Consider the following 19234-nt stretch of genomic DNA (forward strand, 5'->3'; position numbering starts at 1 on the left):
AGCAAACTCATTAATACAATTGAAACATGGGGTAAATATTTGTATTCACTGCCAGTCTGGCAAAGCAGATTACCCAGCTGTTATAGAACCCGTCTTTTCATTCCGTTAAGTCAGGGAGGATCTATAACAGAGAAGCAATTCACTCTGCCAGTGTCTTGCCCAGGAGGTAAAGACCAAAATCTACTCCATACAGTCAATCCCATTAAAGGCAACAAAGAAAGGATTATCATCATAGAATCTTACATCATAGAAGGAGGTCATTCAGCCTGTTGCACCTGTGAATGACAGAATTGTTGCGGTATAAAAGGAGGCCATTTGCCCATCATGTCTGCACCAACTCTCTGAGCATTTTAAGTTAGTGCCAATCTCCACATCTTTTCCCCATAACCCTGCAAATTGTTTCTATTTAAATAATCATCCAATGCCCTTTTAAATGCCTCAATGGAACCTGCCTCCAACATATTTCCAGGCAGCGCATTCCAAACCCTAACTACTCGCTGTGTGAAAAAGTTTTTTCTCACCTCACATTTGCTTCTTTTGCAAAACACTTTAAAACTGTGCCTTCTGGTTCTCGATCTTGAAAGAGCTGGTCAGTTTAGTCCCACACCTCAACTTTTTCTTTATACTCCTGCAAATTAGTTGTCTCATATTCAACTGCCTTTTGAAAGTTCCTGTGGAATCTGTTTCCACCATCCTTTCAGGCAATGCATTCCTGACCTTAACCTTCTGCGAAAAAATCCTCCTCATTTTCCCTCTTTCTTTTGCCAATTGTTTTAAATCTATGACATGTGATTGCAGATCCACTTGCCAGAGCAAAGTTTCTCACTACATGCTCCATCATAACCCCTCATAATTTTGAATACCTCCTGTATATGGAATTTTAATACCTCTATTAGATCTCCTGTTAACCTTCTCTGGTCTAAAGGGAAGAATCCCAGCTTTTCCAACCTCTCCAAATAGTTGAAGTCTCTCACCTCTGGAATCATCCTGCTAAACCTCCTTTTAGCCTCTCCTGGACCTTAACATCCTTCATAAAGTGTGATGTCCTGAATTATACAATATTCCAGCTGAGAACCAACCAAGATTTGTAAAGATAAAGCATGGTTTCCTTGTTTTTGTATTCAATGTCCCTATTTACAAAGCAAAGTATCCCATGTGTTTTCTTAACCAGCCTATTGACTTACTCTGCCACCTTCAAAGATTTGTGAATATGCACCCCAGACACTTCTGCTCTTGGACCCTCTTAAAATAGTACCATTTAGGTCATACTGCCTCTACATATAGAACATCACTCACTTATCCAGATTAAATTGCTTCTGCTATATGTCTGCCCATTTTACCAGAATGTCTATGTCTTTCTGAAGACTGCCAGTCCCCTCCTCAGTATTTATTATGTGGCCAAGTCATTTCCCCTTTTTTGAATAGCGATGTAGCATTTGAAATCATTCAGTTCTGTGGCACCACCCCCATGTCCAAGGAGGATTGAAAGATTGTAGTCAGAGCTTCTGCTATCTCCATCCTGGCTTCCCTCAGCAACCTAGGATTCATCCAACTGGACTGGGTGCATTATCTTACTCTTTCTGTACTCACTAGCACGTGGCATTGGAAATAAACCAGAGATGACCACTTTTGAGGTTCAGGTTTTTAAACATTTTTGTAGTTCCTGAAACTCCACCTGCAAGACCTCAGCCCTTTCCCTACCTACAGCATTGGTTCCAAATGGATGACTTCTGGTTGTTCCCCTTCCCCTTACAGAATGTCCTGCACCCATTCAGCAACACCCTTTAATCAAAACGAAAATGCTGGTGATACTCAGCAGGTCAGGCAGCATCTGTGGATTGAGAAACAGAGTTAATGTTACAGGTCAATGATCTTTCATCTAAACTGAGGAAACATGAGATACAATTTATATTCCACTAGTGGGATGATCTGAGAACTCATGAACAATGAAAGCCTTGTACTTCCTCTTTTGATTTATGTTAGGGTGCTATACGAACATATGAATTAGGAGCAGAAGTAGGCCTCTCAGCCCTTCGAGCCTGCTCCGCCATTCTATAAGATCCTGTCTGATCTGATTGTAACCTCAACTCCAAATTCTCACCTGCCCTGGTAACCTTTCACCCCCTTGCTTACCAAGAATCTATCTACCTCTACCTTAAAAATATTCAAAGACTCTGGGTGGGCGTGATAGGTGGCATGCACAGGGAATATGGTGGGACCCACTTCACAATAGTGTGAAGGCAGGTCGCAATCGTCCGCTCAGCCCGACGACGGTGGGCCGCGTTTCCTGCCATCGGTCGGCGAGGAGCTAATTGTAATACATTAGCACATAATTAAAAGGCCATCCTGCCAGTCCCTGGCCCCCCGCCATATCGTCCATACACGTCAAGGGGAAAGCACGCCGACGTGTTTCACAACAACACACAGGCAAAGTGCACTTGGCGGCCTTCACTTTGGGGGAACTGAGGTGAGTGAACAGCAGCATTCTCCACAGCTCACCTGTTGCTTACAGGCATCAGGGGCTCGGGGGGTTGGGGGAAACTGATGCCTGGCCCCGCAGGCAACTGCTGAGGAGGGGGGTGGTGTCTGGGGGCAAGTGCTGGCCAGCCTCAGAGGTGACTGCTGAGGGGGGGACTGTCCGGGGCACATGCTGGCCAGCCTCGGAGGCGATTGCTGCGGGGGGTGGTAGTCAAGTGCTGCCCCTGGCGCTGCATCCCGCGCACAGCCAATCGAGGTGGGGGGACAGGGTAAGTGAGGGAAGTGGCCACACATTAGGGACACCTGTACAAACTGACCATGCCTCTGTAACTAAGACAGATCAGGTGCAGCCACAGTGATATGATTGGGGTCAGGCTCCTAGCCTGCCCGCTCATGCAAGCAACACGGAAGCACCAAAGGGTCACCAAGCACTCCTCCCTCTCCTTACCCCTCCCCCCCGCCACTGCCGCCCCGGCCCCCTACCCCTTGGCACAGCCTTTGAGTCCACCAACACTTTATTGGACCGTGGAGCAGTTGCACTGCACAGGTTGTACAATCTCCTCACCAATGCTGGCCATGTAGCAGGCACTGCTGGAGGTGCTCACAGTCCCTTCCAATCTCAGCATCCTGGATTGGACCAGTGTCCCCCATGTCACAGGTTGACAGGGCAGCCATGCAGCGCACTCATCTCTGGCCATCCGAGGGATGACCCACACTCTCCGGGAAGCATTAAGTACAGCCACGATAACCACATCTCTCTCTCTCTTTTTCACGCTACAGGATGACCACGTCAGGGTCATGGATCCTGGTGACCTAGCTGTATACCTGATGGCCTACAGAGACCGTAGAAGACGGAGGAGAGAGTGCCTCAGGCACCTGGCTGCGCAAAGGCAGGAGCAGCAACCTCATGAAGAAGGGGCAGCAGGAGCTCCCGCACACACTCTGCCCAGGAGTGACAGCGAGCTGTGGCTGGTTGACGTCTAGCAACACCCAGGGTCTATAGACGCCGCCTGCTATTCCTGCAGATGACTGAGAACCAGTGTTGCTGATGACTGCGCATGTCTAGGGACCTGCTGGCTCACATCTGCCACTTACTTCAGGACTTGGTGCCAAGGGGACATGGAAAGTGACTGCAGCGCTCAATTCCTCTGCCAGTGGCTCCTTTCAGGGCTCCACAGGTGACCTCTGTGGGATTTCACAATCCGCCACCCATAAATGCATCCATGAGGTCACGAATGCCATCTTCACCATGGCACACAACTTTGTGCATTTCGCCCGGGACTGGGACAGCCAGGATGCAAGGGCCATTGGATTCACCCTGATCTCGGGATTCCCACAGGTGCAGGGTGCAATTGACTGCACTCATGTGGTGCTCAGGTCTCTATCGCTACACTCAGTGGACTTTATCAATCACAAGGGCTTCCATTCACTGAATGTGCAGCTAGTATGCGACCACCAGAAACGCATCCTGCAGGTATGCACACGGTTTCCAGGGAGTCCAGGGTCCACAGAGGCTGAAGGGTTGGCTCCTCGGGGACAAGGGCTACCTACAGAGGCTGTGGCTGATGACACCCGTGTGGCGGCCTCAGACTGCAGCAGAGCGACGCTATAATGAGGCTCATGCAGCAGCTCACAACTTGGAGGAGCAGACCATCAGGATGCTGTAGATGTGGTGCCGGTGCCTGGACCGGTCTGGTGGAGCCCTGCAATACAGTTCACAGAGGGTGTCACGCATCATCCATCGTCTGCTGCACCCTTTACAACCTGGCACTGCAATGGGGAGAGGAATTGGCTGAGGAAGAGATGGAGGAGCTGCACATCTCCTCCGATGAGGAGGGCACCGACGGGGTGGAGGGTGAGGGGGTCCTCGGTGGTGACGACGACGGGGATGAGGCTCTCACGCTGGCTAGACAAGGCAGGCACACTTGGGAGGCCCTCATAGCTGCCAGATTTATGGAGGATGATGACAACATGCAGTGAGAACACTGCATACATCTTCACGTAGCCTCTGAGAATGTTTGACTCCTGTCTGGCCGAGGGCAGCTGACTTGCGCTCCATGATTAGGCCCATCTCAGAGAAGCAGCCATGAAACTTTAGACACATCTGATGCTGTGTCCGCCTTCAGCACCTCAGCCTTTCAGGAGCTGGTGCACAGCATCAATGGTCACAGATGCTGAAGAGATGGGGGCCAGCCCCACCTTAAAGGTGTTGAGAGCACACAGAGAGAATGAGAGAACTCTTGGCGCCTGCCCACTACATTCTGGCAGCAATGACCAGCACCGCCGAGGTGCAGGCATCAGTAATGTGTCCAGGAAGTGTGAGGCTGGACCACAACTGTGCTTTGAAGGTTGCACACAGCACAGGGAAGAGGCCCTGGACTGAGACATCTGCCTTTATCTTGTGCAGAAAGGATTCACACCTGAGTGACAAGGACAATGCTCATCAGAACAAGGAGCCAGAGGCAGGGTACATACAAGTGATCAACACCCATGGCCAGGCTGTGCAACTAACTTTCCTAACCCTGCTGCTACGTCTTGATGCTCCCCGGACATTCACAGCAGAGGTGGGGGCAGCCTGCTGACTGTCACGCCCTGTCTGTGATGACTTTTGGCGGGTGTCCTCTGGAGGGCCGAGACTTGGAGGGCCCTGGCCTGCTTTCGGGGTCCTGCTATGTGGCAGTGGTACCCTCCTCGGCCTGTGAAGCTGAATTTGCGGAGGTCATGGGAAGATAGGATTCAGATAGGCCGGTCACTCCCAGAATCACCTGGCTGGATGGCCCTGGAGTGTGCACCTGCACATCCTCCTCCCTATGGGTGCCCCAGAACCCTGGCTGACTCCATGAGTGGAAGGGGTAGCTGGAGTGAGATCGAGCTGCCCAGCACCCCTCTCGCGTACACAGTGTTGGATGCCAACTATGGCATCAGCGATGGACTTAAGCACGTGCAGGAGTGACGTCCTGGACCACGGTCTCCATGGCGGCCACCATCCTACCAGACCTGACCTCAGTGCATTGCAATGCCGGCGCTATCACCTCCGCCTGAAGACAGACGGACTCCTCCATTGTGCCTTGCAATCTGAGGCGTGCAGTGGACATCCCTTCCTGATGTTCCCGAGTTTGCCTTTGCAGCTCCAGCAACTGTGACATGACTGAGTCCAGAGGCTCGTCATCTGACTCGGACTCAGCAACGTTCTGGCCTCCAGCAGTCCTCTGAGTGCTGGGGACCTGGGAAGTCCCTGCCTCTGCCTACTGTGGATCAGAAAATGTGATGTGCTCACCAGATTGTGACCCCGAGGCTACTCTAAAGCTAGTTCCTACCGAGGTGTGTGTCTCTACGCTGGTGGAGGGTGTGGGTGAGCGCTGTGATGGGACTTCAGGGAGGGTGCCTTCAGATTCCTCTTCAGAGGGTTCTTCGGAGCTTGATTGGAGGCCCTGGGTCATGTACTCTGTCGGCTGTTTGGCAGATGTGCCTGCGAAAGCAAGGAGAGATAATTAGCACATGGCAGTGGCCTGTAAAAGAGGACACATGGTTGTCTGATGGATGTTGCGCTGCTGGATCCTCACTTGGGAGAGCAGTGCCAACCTCACCATCAGAACAGGAATGGTCCCGTCATTGCCGGCCAGCTGGATGGCCCTGTTTTCGAATTCTGTCAGAACTTTGATTTCCGGCATCCCTCCACCTGTCTGTGACCTTTCCCTCCTGTTGTGAGCCAGTTTGTCCTGCATGGATAGAGATAGGGAGAATGTATCAGGACTCCTGCCAGGTCAGATGATAACTATGCCTGGCCTGTGTGGGTGGTGAGTGGCCCCATGGATGGGATGAGGACAATGGCGGTGTGTGTGAAAGTGTGAATGGTGATGTCCCTTGAACTGGCAGTGATAGGTGTGTGATAGGTTTGTGAGTGTGTAAGTTGGGAGTGATGAAAAGAATGACTTACCCTGGCGGAACAGAAGGTGATCAATCATCCTTTTGTGGCACTGGGTGGCTGTCTTCCTCTGCAGGGCATTCGCACTGACCACCACTGCCACTGCCTCCCAAGCCGGGTTGGTGACATTGCTACCCATCCTGCGGCCAGAGCAGGGGTACAGCAAATCCTGTTGGACTTCAGTCCGTCCAGCAGAAGCTCGAGGGACCCGTCGTTGAAGCAGGGGCTGTAGTTTTTTGCCTTTGCTGGCCATGTCTCCCAGGCAGCGGTGGTGAGCTGGTGGCGATGAGCGCTTTGCCTTTTAAAGATGGCGGCCGGCGTGATGCAACAATGGGGTGATAGCGAGCAGGCGAATGAGAGCCCGCCCACCATGGAAACAGCGTGTTTCCTGGGAATGCATAAATAATGAGGCGTGCTTGGGAAAATATGGCGTGAAAGCCCGTCATTTTCATCAGCGGGTAGGACTCCATTTTGCCCGCTCAGTACCGCACTTGGTGCAATTCTGGGAAAATTCCACCCTCTGCTTTCATCGCCTTTTGAGGAAGAGAGTTCCAAAAGACTCACAACCTTTCATCCCTGTCTTAAATGGGCAATCCCTTATTTTTAAACTATGATCTCTAGTTCTAGATTCACCCACAAGATGAGACATCCTTTCCACATCCACCCTGTCAAGACCCCTCAGGATCTTATGTTTCAATCAAGTCACCTCTTACTCTTTTAAACTCCAGCGGATACAAGCCTAGCCTGTCCAACCTTTCCTCATAAGGCAACCTGCCCAATCCAGGTGTTAGCCTAGTAAACTTCTCTGAACTGCTTCCAATGCATTTACATCCTTCCTTAAATAAGGAGACCAATACTGTACACAGTACTCCAGATGAGTTCTCACCAATGCCCTGTATAACTGAAGCATAAGCTCCCTACTTTTGTCTTCAATTCCCCTCACAATAAACAATAACATTTAATTAGCTTTCCTAAGTACTTGTTGTACCTTCATGCTAGCCTTTTGCGATTCATACACTAGGACACCCAGATCCCTCTGCATTTCAGAGGTCTGCAATCTCTCACCATTTAGACAACATGCTTCTTTTTTTATTTTTCCTCCGAAAATGGACAATTTCACACTTTCCCACCTTATACTCCATATGCCAGATCTTTGCCCACTCACTTAACCTGTCTACATCCTTTTGTAGCCTCCTTAAGTCCTCTTCATAAGTTACTTTCCTACTTATCTTTGTATCATAAGCAAATCTAGCAACCATACCTTTGGTCCCTTCATCTAAGTCATTTATATAAATGGTAAAAACTCAAGGCCCCAGCACTGACTGCTGTGGCACACCACTCGTCACATCATGCCAGCCAGAAAATGACCCATTTATGCCTACTCCCTGTTTCCTGTTAGCTAGCCAATCTTCTAGCCATGCCAATATATTACCCCTTATACTATGAGCTTTTATTTTTCACAATAACCTTTGATGTGGCACCTTGTAAAATGCCTTCTAGAAATCTAAGTACAGTATATTCAGCGGTTCCCCTTTATCCACAGCATATGGTACTTCTTCAAAGAACTCCAATAAATTGGTTGAACATGATTTCCCTTTCACAAAACCATGTTGGCTCTGCGTGATTACCTTAAATTTTTCCAAGAGCCTGTTTTAACATCTTTAATAATAGCTTCTGACATTTTCCCTATGACAGATATTCAGCTAACTGGCCTGTAGTTTCCTGCTTTCTGTCTCCCTCCCTTTTTGAATAAAGGAGTTCCATTCACTATTTTCCATGGGTAACAAATCTTCATTTGCAAACCAAGGATGTTCATACAACAGGTGTTGTTGACAGTACACATGAATGGGAATCCTGGCTGTCTTCATCACTTTCTCGCTTGAGAGATCAAGTCCAATTGTTGTATCCTACTATTGCCCTGGCTGAGATCGACCAACTTCAACATGGGCCAGGGATTGAACTTTGGACTTTTGTGGATTTTCTGGCTCCATGCCACAATATGTGATGGACTTACCCAGTGAGCTAAGAGAGGAGCACTATTTTCTAATATTTAAGCTTGCCAAGTTTGCCTACATGCTAATTCTTCCAAGAATTAATCAAAGTAATCATCTGTCTTGGAACAAAGTTCAGAATTAATCAAATGAACTGGATTTATTGAACTAGGCAAAATAAGATACTAATAGTGATAAATAGCAGAAGCAAAGAATATGGTCACACTGCATCCTTGGTTACGGGTTATACATTGCTAACTGTCAGAAATAACTGAGACCATTGCCCAGCTGAATTTCATGGCTGATGAATTGTATGAGTTGGAGGATATTGTTTTGCTATGATTACTATAACATAACAAAAGGGAAATGAAGAATCACTTTACCAGTGTAGTGGGAATTGAAGGAATATGCTGTACTATATAATTTCAATTAAATGAACATTGAGACATTAAAGAGAGTGATAATTAATAAATATTACACTCCAATAAATAGAATTTTGCAATTGGAGAAAAATGAAAATGATTTAATGTCATTTTTACATTGCTGTGAGATAGTTTTGACTGTGCATTGTTGGAAATATTACTGTATAACTCCAAATTCACCTCCTAATGTGACTCACCTAAAGCTAACCGGTGAAGCAGTCTCACACTTCTTGGGATTAGCACCATTTGCAATACAACTCCAGTGAAGTGAAGCCATTTTTAGAGGGTGGTAAGGTTGCACCTACTGAACATTTTATTAACTTATTATTCAAGCTGATATTTCAACGGAGCACTGAAAGAGTCATATGATGTTGGAGGAGGCATCTTTCAGGTGAGATGCTACAATGAAGTCCCCTTGTGTGCCTAAGTACATGTAAAAGATTTGAGGCTGGTATTCAAAGAAGTTGGGGAATTCCTTTGGTGTCCTCACCAATGCTGGTCTCTCGACCAATATCACTAAAAGCCGCTATCTGATCAGTCATTCATTTTCTATCATCGAGCCTTACTATTTGTAATTTGGTTGCCTCGATAATTATAAAATACGTTGGGGTACCTGAGGAAATGATAAGCCATTAAATCGACGCAAGTGTTTTCTTTCTTTATCATAGAGGTTTCAGAAGATCAAGATGGCGCTGTCTGCTATTTCTCCTAGAATTAACTAATAATTGTTGAATGTGCAGAGCTCTCTTCCAGTGGTCAGACTGCAATTCGCAGCCAGGGGAGGTTTGAAATGTAACTACAGCCTTGTGCCATTGTGCTTCACACTCTACTGGCTACTGGCCTCAGCGCACGAGAGTACAACTGCAAGTTTACTTCATAGAAGAGCTGGCAATGAAACAAGGGCATTTGGCAGAGATTTTACTGTGGCTCTTATTTCTTAAATGATCTAGTTTAATCATTAGCATTTTTCATGTACTTAATCATTTATGTTACAAATTACAATTCTCAGTTGGCAAGAACACACCATTTCCCATAAATTTAGGCAGTGGCATTTAACATTCAAAAGATCCAATATTGGACGAATTGGGTTTTCTACCTCATTAACCATGTTACCTTACTAATAATATGTAACTGAGGAGAAACATATTTCTTTTGTTCATTTTTTGCAGGAAATCACTTTTTTGAAATCCATGAGCCCCTTTGGCATTCAATCCTCAGAATCTCCCACTCAACACTCAAATCTCTCTTTGATTCCATCCACTTTATACTGGAATCCACTGAAGGATATCTTGAACTTACGTTAGAACTGTTTGTGGTTGCCACTATTATAATTTTAAAGAGTGCCGAGACAGAAAAACATCCACATATGCAAAATATGATCCTCATATTTTCTGGCTTAAATAAAAAATGTAATGTTAATATTAATGCCAACTGCCAGTCAGATGTTAGCACTTATTGACCTAGTTTTATGTTCCACAGGAACCAGTTTAACAATATTTTCCAGGGTTTATGGCTTAATTGATGGAAGAGGAGTAACTGCTATACACGCACGACAAGAAGCTATATCCTTCTTCAGCTGAGAAAAACCAGTACTTGCTTGTCTAGGTTGTGTCAGTCAAATAACTAGGGAGCCAAGTTATTGCATCCAAGATTCTTTTTAGATGCTTTCAAACCTCCCTCATAGTCCCTGAGAGTATTTTAAAGTTGGACTCTGAAGGGATTTCAAAGTCTCTTTATCCTTTACAGTGGGGGTTGGCATCAAGTTGAGAGTTGGTGAGGACACAGGAACATCTAGCCAAACATAGACAGATAGAAGGACAAAAGAGATGAGCAAAGTACCCTCTCCAGGCAAAGGTACACCGAGGAAAATCAATAATTACATTACAAATGAGATGTCAGCCCTAGACAAAGTTAATGTGCTCAAAACAAACATATCTGCAGGGATGGATAAGTGGAGATTTTCTCTCCCTCAGCCTGATGAAAATGGGACAGTGCTAGAATTAAAATTGCAAAGGTGGCCCCATCGTTGTTTGCTTTCCACTCACCACTATATTGCCTCTGGATTTATTCACGTGCTGTTTGTAAGATCTTGCTGTGCTTAAATTGGCTACTACAACAGCAACTTATATTTATATAGCACCTTTAACATAATAAAACTTCCCAAGGCACTTTACAAGGGCATTATAAAGCAAAGTTAGACACTAAGTCACATAAGGCAATATTAAAAAGATGGCCAAAAGCTTGGTCAAAGAGGTCCATCTGATAAACATCTCAAGGGAAGAAAGAGAGGGAAATCCAGAGGTTAGGCCTAGGCAGCTGAAGACCCAACTATCAATGGTGGAGCAATTAAAATGCGGGGTGCTCAAGAGACCAGAATTAGATGTGCACATAGTTCAGTGTGGGTTGTGGGGCTCAGGGATACAACTAAGACAGGGAGGGGCAAGGCCATGGAGAGGTTTGAAAACAAGGATGTGAACTTTCAAGGTGTCACTTGACTGGGAACCAATGTAGATCAGCAAGCACAGGAATGATAAGTAAATGGAGTGCTACGTGTAAGGAAACAGGCAGCAAAGATTTGGATTACCTCAAGTAGAGTATGGGAGGCCAGCCCAGAGGATGCTTTGATAATGGAATAGGAGCTAGACCCCATTCATCTCTTTCAAGGCAATTATTCCTCCACTGCTGCTAAATTATCCGACATCCAGTACTGGATGAGAAGAAATTTCTTTTGGTTAAATATTGGGAATACTGAGGTTATTGTCTTTGGTCCCTGTTGAAGAGTCATACGGACTCGAAACGTTAACTGTGTTCCTCTCTGCAGATGCTGCCAGACCTGCTGAGTTTTTCCAGGTATTTTTATTTTTGTTTTCCATTTAAAAAAAACCTGTTCTGGTCAAATGAGGAGAGGGAAAAGAAGGGGGTCATTTGACTCCTCCTCATCTGATCATAACACAAAACATAGCTAAGTAAAGTCATTGCGGCTCAAATCAATATATAGTAGTGTATAATGACTGACAGTCATTGTTCTTGATCACTTTGGCTCCTTTCTTTCATCTTCACATGTATATCAGGTGCAAGTTATTGCATTGACTTGTAAAGGTCACTCATTGTCTCCCTCTTTATCAAAATAATCTGCAAGACATTGTCAGTATATTTGGTCTTTCTGTGCCTTGCTCTCTCTATTATGTTTCAAATTTGCTCACTTCACAGCTATATTTATACAGTGTGTTATCTCTCATTCTTACATTCCAATAAAGCTGATTAAAGGGCGAATGAACAGCTTTATAGCAGGCGTAATCAGATTAGCTCTGCACTTTGTTAATATTAGATCTCAATGATAGGACATTGAATGAAGTTGAATGGAAATGACACTGAGCTAAAAACACACAGGAGTTATCATTAACTCTTCATTATCATACCACTTACGTATTGAGATTTAATTTGACCCAATGCTATTTCTAGATTTTCCATTCCCAACTTCTTTAACTATCTCATAAATCAATTATTACCGCATCCTATTATATCATCTTCAAATTGGGTGTCATACTCAATATTAAGGCATGTGGGCAAATCCCAGATAGGAATTAAGCAATTATATAGACAGACCTTGGAAGCTTAAAGAACCTATAAACTGGTTTGATACCACAGGTGGGATAGGCCAACTCTGAGGGGAAGTAGCTGGAAGCTTTGTTCTGGATTAAATGGAAAAATATTGCATTCACCTACAAAGTAACAGTGACTATACTTGAAACGTATTTAACTGGCAAAGAAGAGTTTATGATCGTTCTAAGAACCGAATGCCACTATTTCAATTAAAGGACTTTTTCTTTTTCCTATATGTAATAATTGATCAAATTGAACAGCACTGAGGTATTGAGACTTGGGCCAGGATTTTACAGTCCTTCCCGCCCAGCGGGATATTTTGGTCCCACTGGACTGAATGGAGATTTAAATGGCTCACCGCAACCGCCAGGTGTAAATTCTTGGCCTTGGAGCTTATTCCTGACCTGACAATATCACTGCTTGAAGACCGAGCTGTGGACTAACAGTGACCAATGTTAAAAACATTAGTTGTTTGTCATATAGATCAATATGGATTGAATTATATTTCTTTATGAGAAGAGCATTTTATTTGAGTCGATTCACAGGTAAACTACGAGCTATTCATCTATCTGATAGCTATGGAAAGATTCAAACTAGCAACCTGTCATCAGAATAAAAAGAAAAAAATGAAAAATTCAAAAGCATTATGTTTTCTTTACTGTTTTTCCTGCCTTATTTGTTTTATCCTCTGATATTGGCCCCTGATCACCTTGCAGACTAATGGTTGTTTGCTCTGTTTGCTAAAACCTTCCTTTGTTTAGCTTTATTCATAAATAAAATAAAGGACTTATTACTGTGAACCAGCCAGTCACCCACGTCAACTGATTCACTTTTCATGAACACATTCTTCCAATGCAGATGAAAATAAGAATTTTAGTATTCCTATATTCATTCAAGGATAATGTTTCTTTATTCATGAGAATAACTTCTAGTCCAGTCAGTCTGAAATCAGACAGCAAGAACTCACCTTATGACCTGCAAGTTATAAACTTCTCAATACTAGACTGAAAATATCATCCAATTTCTCCGTAAAAAGGTGATGTAGCACAGGTTATTATCGATGGAAATTAGGACACAAGTTATCCTATTTCTTAATATATCTACACCCCTTTTTTGAATATTTAGGTCACAAAATTTGGCTACTTAGTTTTTCTACATTATGAGTGCTGTTTTGGCCCCAAAATGGCACCTCCATGGGCACGGGCATGTCTGGTGTGAGCCATGCCAATGCCATTTTGCTGAGGGTATTAAGAGGGTATTTGGTGAGGGAGAGCCCACCTGAAGCATACAGAGTAGACAGATTGTGACCCAGGGTGTAACACCAATTTGCCACTTGTGCACTTGTGAAGCACTTAGAGACGTTTTATTACATTAAAGGCACCATATAAACACAAGTTGTTGTTGAAGCGCCCATCAGTCATTGAAACGCACAGGGTAGTGCTGTCTAGGTCTGGGATCAGGTCTCTCAGTGCCTCACAGAATTAAAGGCTTGGCACTTTAGAGCTCCACATGCTGGTCTTTTGAATCATCTTCTTTTGTGTATTAGTGAATACTGCCTGGTGCTAACTGAATAAAATTTAATTGAGTCCTGATGAAAACTATTTTATTTTCCCAACAATCATTTTTGACTCCAACATTGACGAGAGGCCAAACTTGCCATGGAGAAGGAAGGCTAATTGCTGGATGAGTCAGTCATCTCATACTGATTCTGTATGCCTCGTATTTGTACTCAAGTACCCCTGGAATGATAAATACATGAATGAGAGGGCCATGGGATGTTGCAAATAACAAAATTGATCTTAGCAAAATAAGATTTTGTTTTGAAAGGGCTTCAGAGTTGTGGGACTAAATGTGTAAAAAATGAAAACAGCATCTTGGCTGTAGTACAGAGTGCTTGTTTGAATTAAAGATTGAAACACATTGTGCGCAGAACCATTTCATTCCAGTTGACTTGTTCCTGCTTAGCAGTGCTTGACGGCGAAAGAAGCAAAATGAAAATTGATGTTCTATTTCCTAACGTTGTTTTACAATTTGAGAAGCATACCCATAATTCGGTGATCCAGGTTTTTTTCACTTACATGTCTTTCCTTACCGATGAACCATAAATTATTCCTTCAATACAGGGTGTCCTAGAATTTTGTCTTTCTGGGCTACAGACGTGCATACCATAGGTCTTCAAAAGACACATATACAGTTGAAGTCTTATCATTTTGCACATATTACAAATTGTTGATATTAACACATCTTGATGTTCCTGCTTTGGACTTATCCACAAATAAGAATACAGCACTAAGAGCAACCATTCTGACCTCTAGGCCCCAAGATTCAAAGAGGACAAACCAGTGAATAAAATATATAGGTGCAAACTGAGTTTGCTGTTCTTTGTGGTCCAACCTGCTGGGAATCAGAGTCATAACTGGCCTGCAGGCTATAATTTTGACACCTTCTGATCCATTTCTGCATCCTGTTTCTATCGATCTTCCGATGAAGTTATAATTGCCGATTGGGATTAATGCCAAGGAAATTCCCAGTGATTATGTCAACCCTGACCATTCCAAGCAAATTCTGCAAAAGGTAATAATGAAGTTGTAAGATGAATCACTCTACTTAACAGCCTACGTTGCAATATCACAACTAACATCTTTAACAAGTAAACTGTGCTATAAACTATTACAAAAACTTTCATGGCTTTAAAAGTCTTCAAAGCGCAAAGTCAGAAGCTTGAACCAGCAGAAAATGCAGCCCTAATAATTTTGCAGGCATGGTTCCTTTACAACCAAATTTCACATTTTAGAATCTAAAACTTCGACTCCAAATTTCAGTTCAAATCTCTGGAATTTTAAATCTCCTTCTGATTGGTGCAAGATGTGAGAAGTATTAAACAAACTGGATTTCTGCTATAGTAGCAGAGAAATATTGGATGAGGCACGAAAGCAACCATTCAATCTGATGCAGACTTTGCGCTACCTGCTCACATACATTGCAGCAGCCAGCCAGAACTAGGTGCACTGTGAGTTGCTGGATGCCTGAGTGTGGGTGTGCGGAAGGGTGGGATGACTGGGTGGAGGGGGGTGCGGGGTGGGGGGGCGGTGTTACAAATTCATGAGAGGCTAGCACATTCAAGCTAGCCTACGCTTCTTAAAGCAAGCCTACACCTCTTAAAGGGAGGTGCATTTCACTTGGAGCATGTACTGGAATTCACTACACATGTAACTTTCACCTGAGAAAGACATAGATGGCATAAGTGGTAGAGAACAAGTTCTAAGGATCTGTGATTCAACACTGGAGGCTTTGGTTCAGGGGATCAACAAAAGGAGAGAAGTCCTTTATTCATAGGGGGCAAGGAGGCCCTCCAAACAAACTCTAAGAAGGCAATGGGAGCAGATAGTTGTGCATGCCAATGTCAGCAGTGTAACCCCAAGGATCTGGACACAGTGCAGAAAGAAGTTCACTGACTTCACATGACTGATCAAGGTCAATGAATGCACCTTCAAATGTCGCCATCCGCCACCTGCCCCAGATACTACTCATGTACTACTCAATGCACCACGTCCCATCTCTAACCTACCAACAACCTCTAACAATCACAACCCATACCTAACATTCATAGCGAGTTTTGTCACTGGTATTTTCTGTATTTTTCTCATTCTTCCACAATCCTGCCTTTTCTCCCTTCCCCCCATCATTTGGAACATCCAGTGATGCCTTCTCACCATCATTGTGGTTTACATTGATCTTCATCTTGCTTCACTTTATTCAGTGTTCATTATTAAAAACAAAAATGGGACTTAAGTACAAAGAAAATGTTAAGTGCAAGGAAATAAAGCAAATAGCAGACACAGCAAAAAAAAAAATCTTGGCAGGAGGATTTAGAATGATTAATTTACTCATCAAGTGGCAACTATCCTGTATTGACTTACTTTTTGTATTATTTATTTGAAAGCTCAGAAATATTTTGTCAAAGTTTCACATGTATTATTTCTAGTTAAACTAAACTCATTAGAAATCCAGGGAGAAAATAAGGGTATACAAGAGTAATCGCGAGAAATATAGGCCGTAAAGTTCAATTTTGGTGTGACACCAATAATGGGCAGTAGAGGATCAGTTGCCCATTCTACAAACTGGCCAATTTTTCAAGGAAACGCAGGTGGAGTGCAAAACAGGCGGTCAATCTGTTACTACCTGTTCTGCAGCCCTGCCAAGGTTGAATTTTTATTCCCATAGGCCTGAATCTCCGGCTCGGCACGTGGGGGGCAGGACCCGTTCACCGACGCGTATAATGACACACGGTGACATCGGACGTGCGACCCGATGTCACCATGCGTCATTCTGATCTTCAGTTCGGTGGGCGCACATCGGAGTCAACTGCCCACCCACCGAACTGTTAAAGGCCTATTAATGCCATTTAAAAACTAATTAAAAGGATTAACAGAGCTGCCCGTCCAACCTTAAGGTTGGCGGGCAGGTGGAGAGCCCAAGCGGCCTTTGCATTTATCATGAAACCTCATCCACGGGCGGGATGAGGTTTCATGAAGGATTTATAAATCAAATACATTTTTTTTATTGAAATTCATTGACATGTACCAACTCATGTGACACTGTCACATGAGGGAATATGTCTGAATTTTTTTTTTCTTTATTTAAATTTCTCATAATGAAACTAATTTCCCCGAGGCAGCTCCGTGCCTTAGGGAGATTTCTGCGCTCTTTCGCGCACATGCACAAAAGAGCGTAGGCCCCAACTCTTCCTCCTCTCCCGCCCACACAGGGAGCACTCAGTGCTTCTGGGTGCATGTCATACTGGATGGGCCTTAACTGGCCCGCCCACGTAAAATGGCAGCGCACAGACGATCGCGAGCAGTGATCAGCTGCGTGCCCGCACGTGCCCACTCCTGCTCAGCCCCCCCAACGGGGAGAAAATTCTCCCCATAATATCAGAATGGGGTAAGGTATTGACTGATGTTCTACAGAGGTAGCTGTTCTTCCCCAGTGTTCTTCAGTCCACATAGTTGACTTGGATATCAAAACTGACTAAGCAAGTTCACATATGAACGGTTAACATGCTTATATTTCTGTGTACTATTGTTAGGCAGGCATTGACTTAGTGGTGAACACCTGCAAAAATATATTGCACATAAATGCAATAGAACTGTGTGTGAACTGCGTCGACTGGAAAATATACCAGAGAAAATGCAGCTTCAGACTTGCAGAGGATTTAGATCAGTAACACAACCAAGCAGGCCAAATGCAAATGGAATTTAACAGTGAGAAATATAAAATAGTGCACATTTATCAAATGATATCATAGGCAATCAATCAATGGAATTGAGATCTGTGCCAAAATTATCAATTGATGTGCTCAAAGAATGAAGCTGAATAAACATTGAGCTGGGAACAGTACTAGAGTTATCTAGATTGAGGTGATCAGATACACTATGAGACACAAATGACTCCTGTGGTGTTGATGGATATATTCTACAGCTTTGCTTGATTACCTCTGATGACTATGGAATACTTACGCTAGAACTTTCACTCTAAAGATTAAATAGGTGGGATAGAGTTCAACAAAGAATCAATTTTACATGGGCTTCAGGCTTGATGAACCAAACATTCTTTCTGAATTCATGTTTTCTTTTGGTCGTACACATAAACATACTAATTTTTATGAATAATAGCTAAGTAATAATTGTATTGCAGGTGTCAGTTCAACAAGGCTACTCCTAATGCTACATTATCCATAGAAATACATTTACAAGCTGTTCTATTTTCATTTGACATTTAATCAAATGTTGAATTTGATTCCATGACCTGCTCTATAAACATTAATTTAGCACAATGTAGATTATAGCTATTTAGCCCTGAGTTTCTCATAAGTGTGTTGGTTGAAACACAGAACAATGATCAAACTTTTTCCGTTGAGTTTGGCACATGACTGCTGATTCCCATGCCAATCAGATTAGATAAAGTTATAAGTTTGCATTTCAGCTTGAAGCTATAGCAGAGGACCCACAATTAATAGTGGGATGGAATAAACCATAAATGGAATTGCTGTCTGGCCTAGACCACTGCCTCAGGACCAGATTCCTATCTTTTTTCTAACTTTTTCCCAAAGTTGCTTTCATAGGCAACCTGCCAAGGCTTGAACTCTGACCCGAAATGAAACCGTATCATGGCCATAGTAGCTATAACATTTAATTTATATGCAAAAGTTGCGTCTCCTATTACAACACAATTCAATTTTTTTTTAAGTCCTGATCAAACAACAAACACAGGAGTTTGAATGAATTAACTTATAAGGTATAATTTACCTTTTTGCAATCCGACACTGGCAGATTTTCAATAGTGTAGAAGTCAAATCCGCTATTTGCAGATGCTATCTTAATGATTGGGTTTTGTAACAGTAATCCCTTCTCAAAATGGCTAAACATTGAAAAATTTATTTTGGAGCAAGATTATCAATTTTGCCTTTTTAAAAGATCAGATTGGGTCTGACCTTTTGCAGTCTAAAATTAAAATCACCTTTTTTTTCCCAACTTTGGCACCTTGACTAGGGAAGAGTTGTGGAGAATTATTTACCGTCAAAGGCATAGGCACCTAATCTAGTTTATCAAGTTGTAGGAGCTCCTGATTTATGCGTTGTAGTCAATGATTCCTCTAAATTTTCTTAGTTGCGCATGACCTAGTCATTTCAACACCACAGTATCTTATGCAGTAGTGCATGCACCGTATCTTAAAGGGAACAGCTTATGAGTGGCCTGCACATCACCTTCATGTTTGCTGCAGAGGTGCACATGTATGCGGTTAGAGAGGTCATT

This window comes from Cetorhinus maximus, chromosome 20 (assembly GCF_964194155.1).
Source record: "Cetorhinus maximus chromosome 20, sCetMax3.hap1.1, whole genome shotgun sequence".
NCBI lineage: Eukaryota > Metazoa > Chordata > Chondrichthyes > Lamniformes > Cetorhinidae > Cetorhinus > Cetorhinus maximus.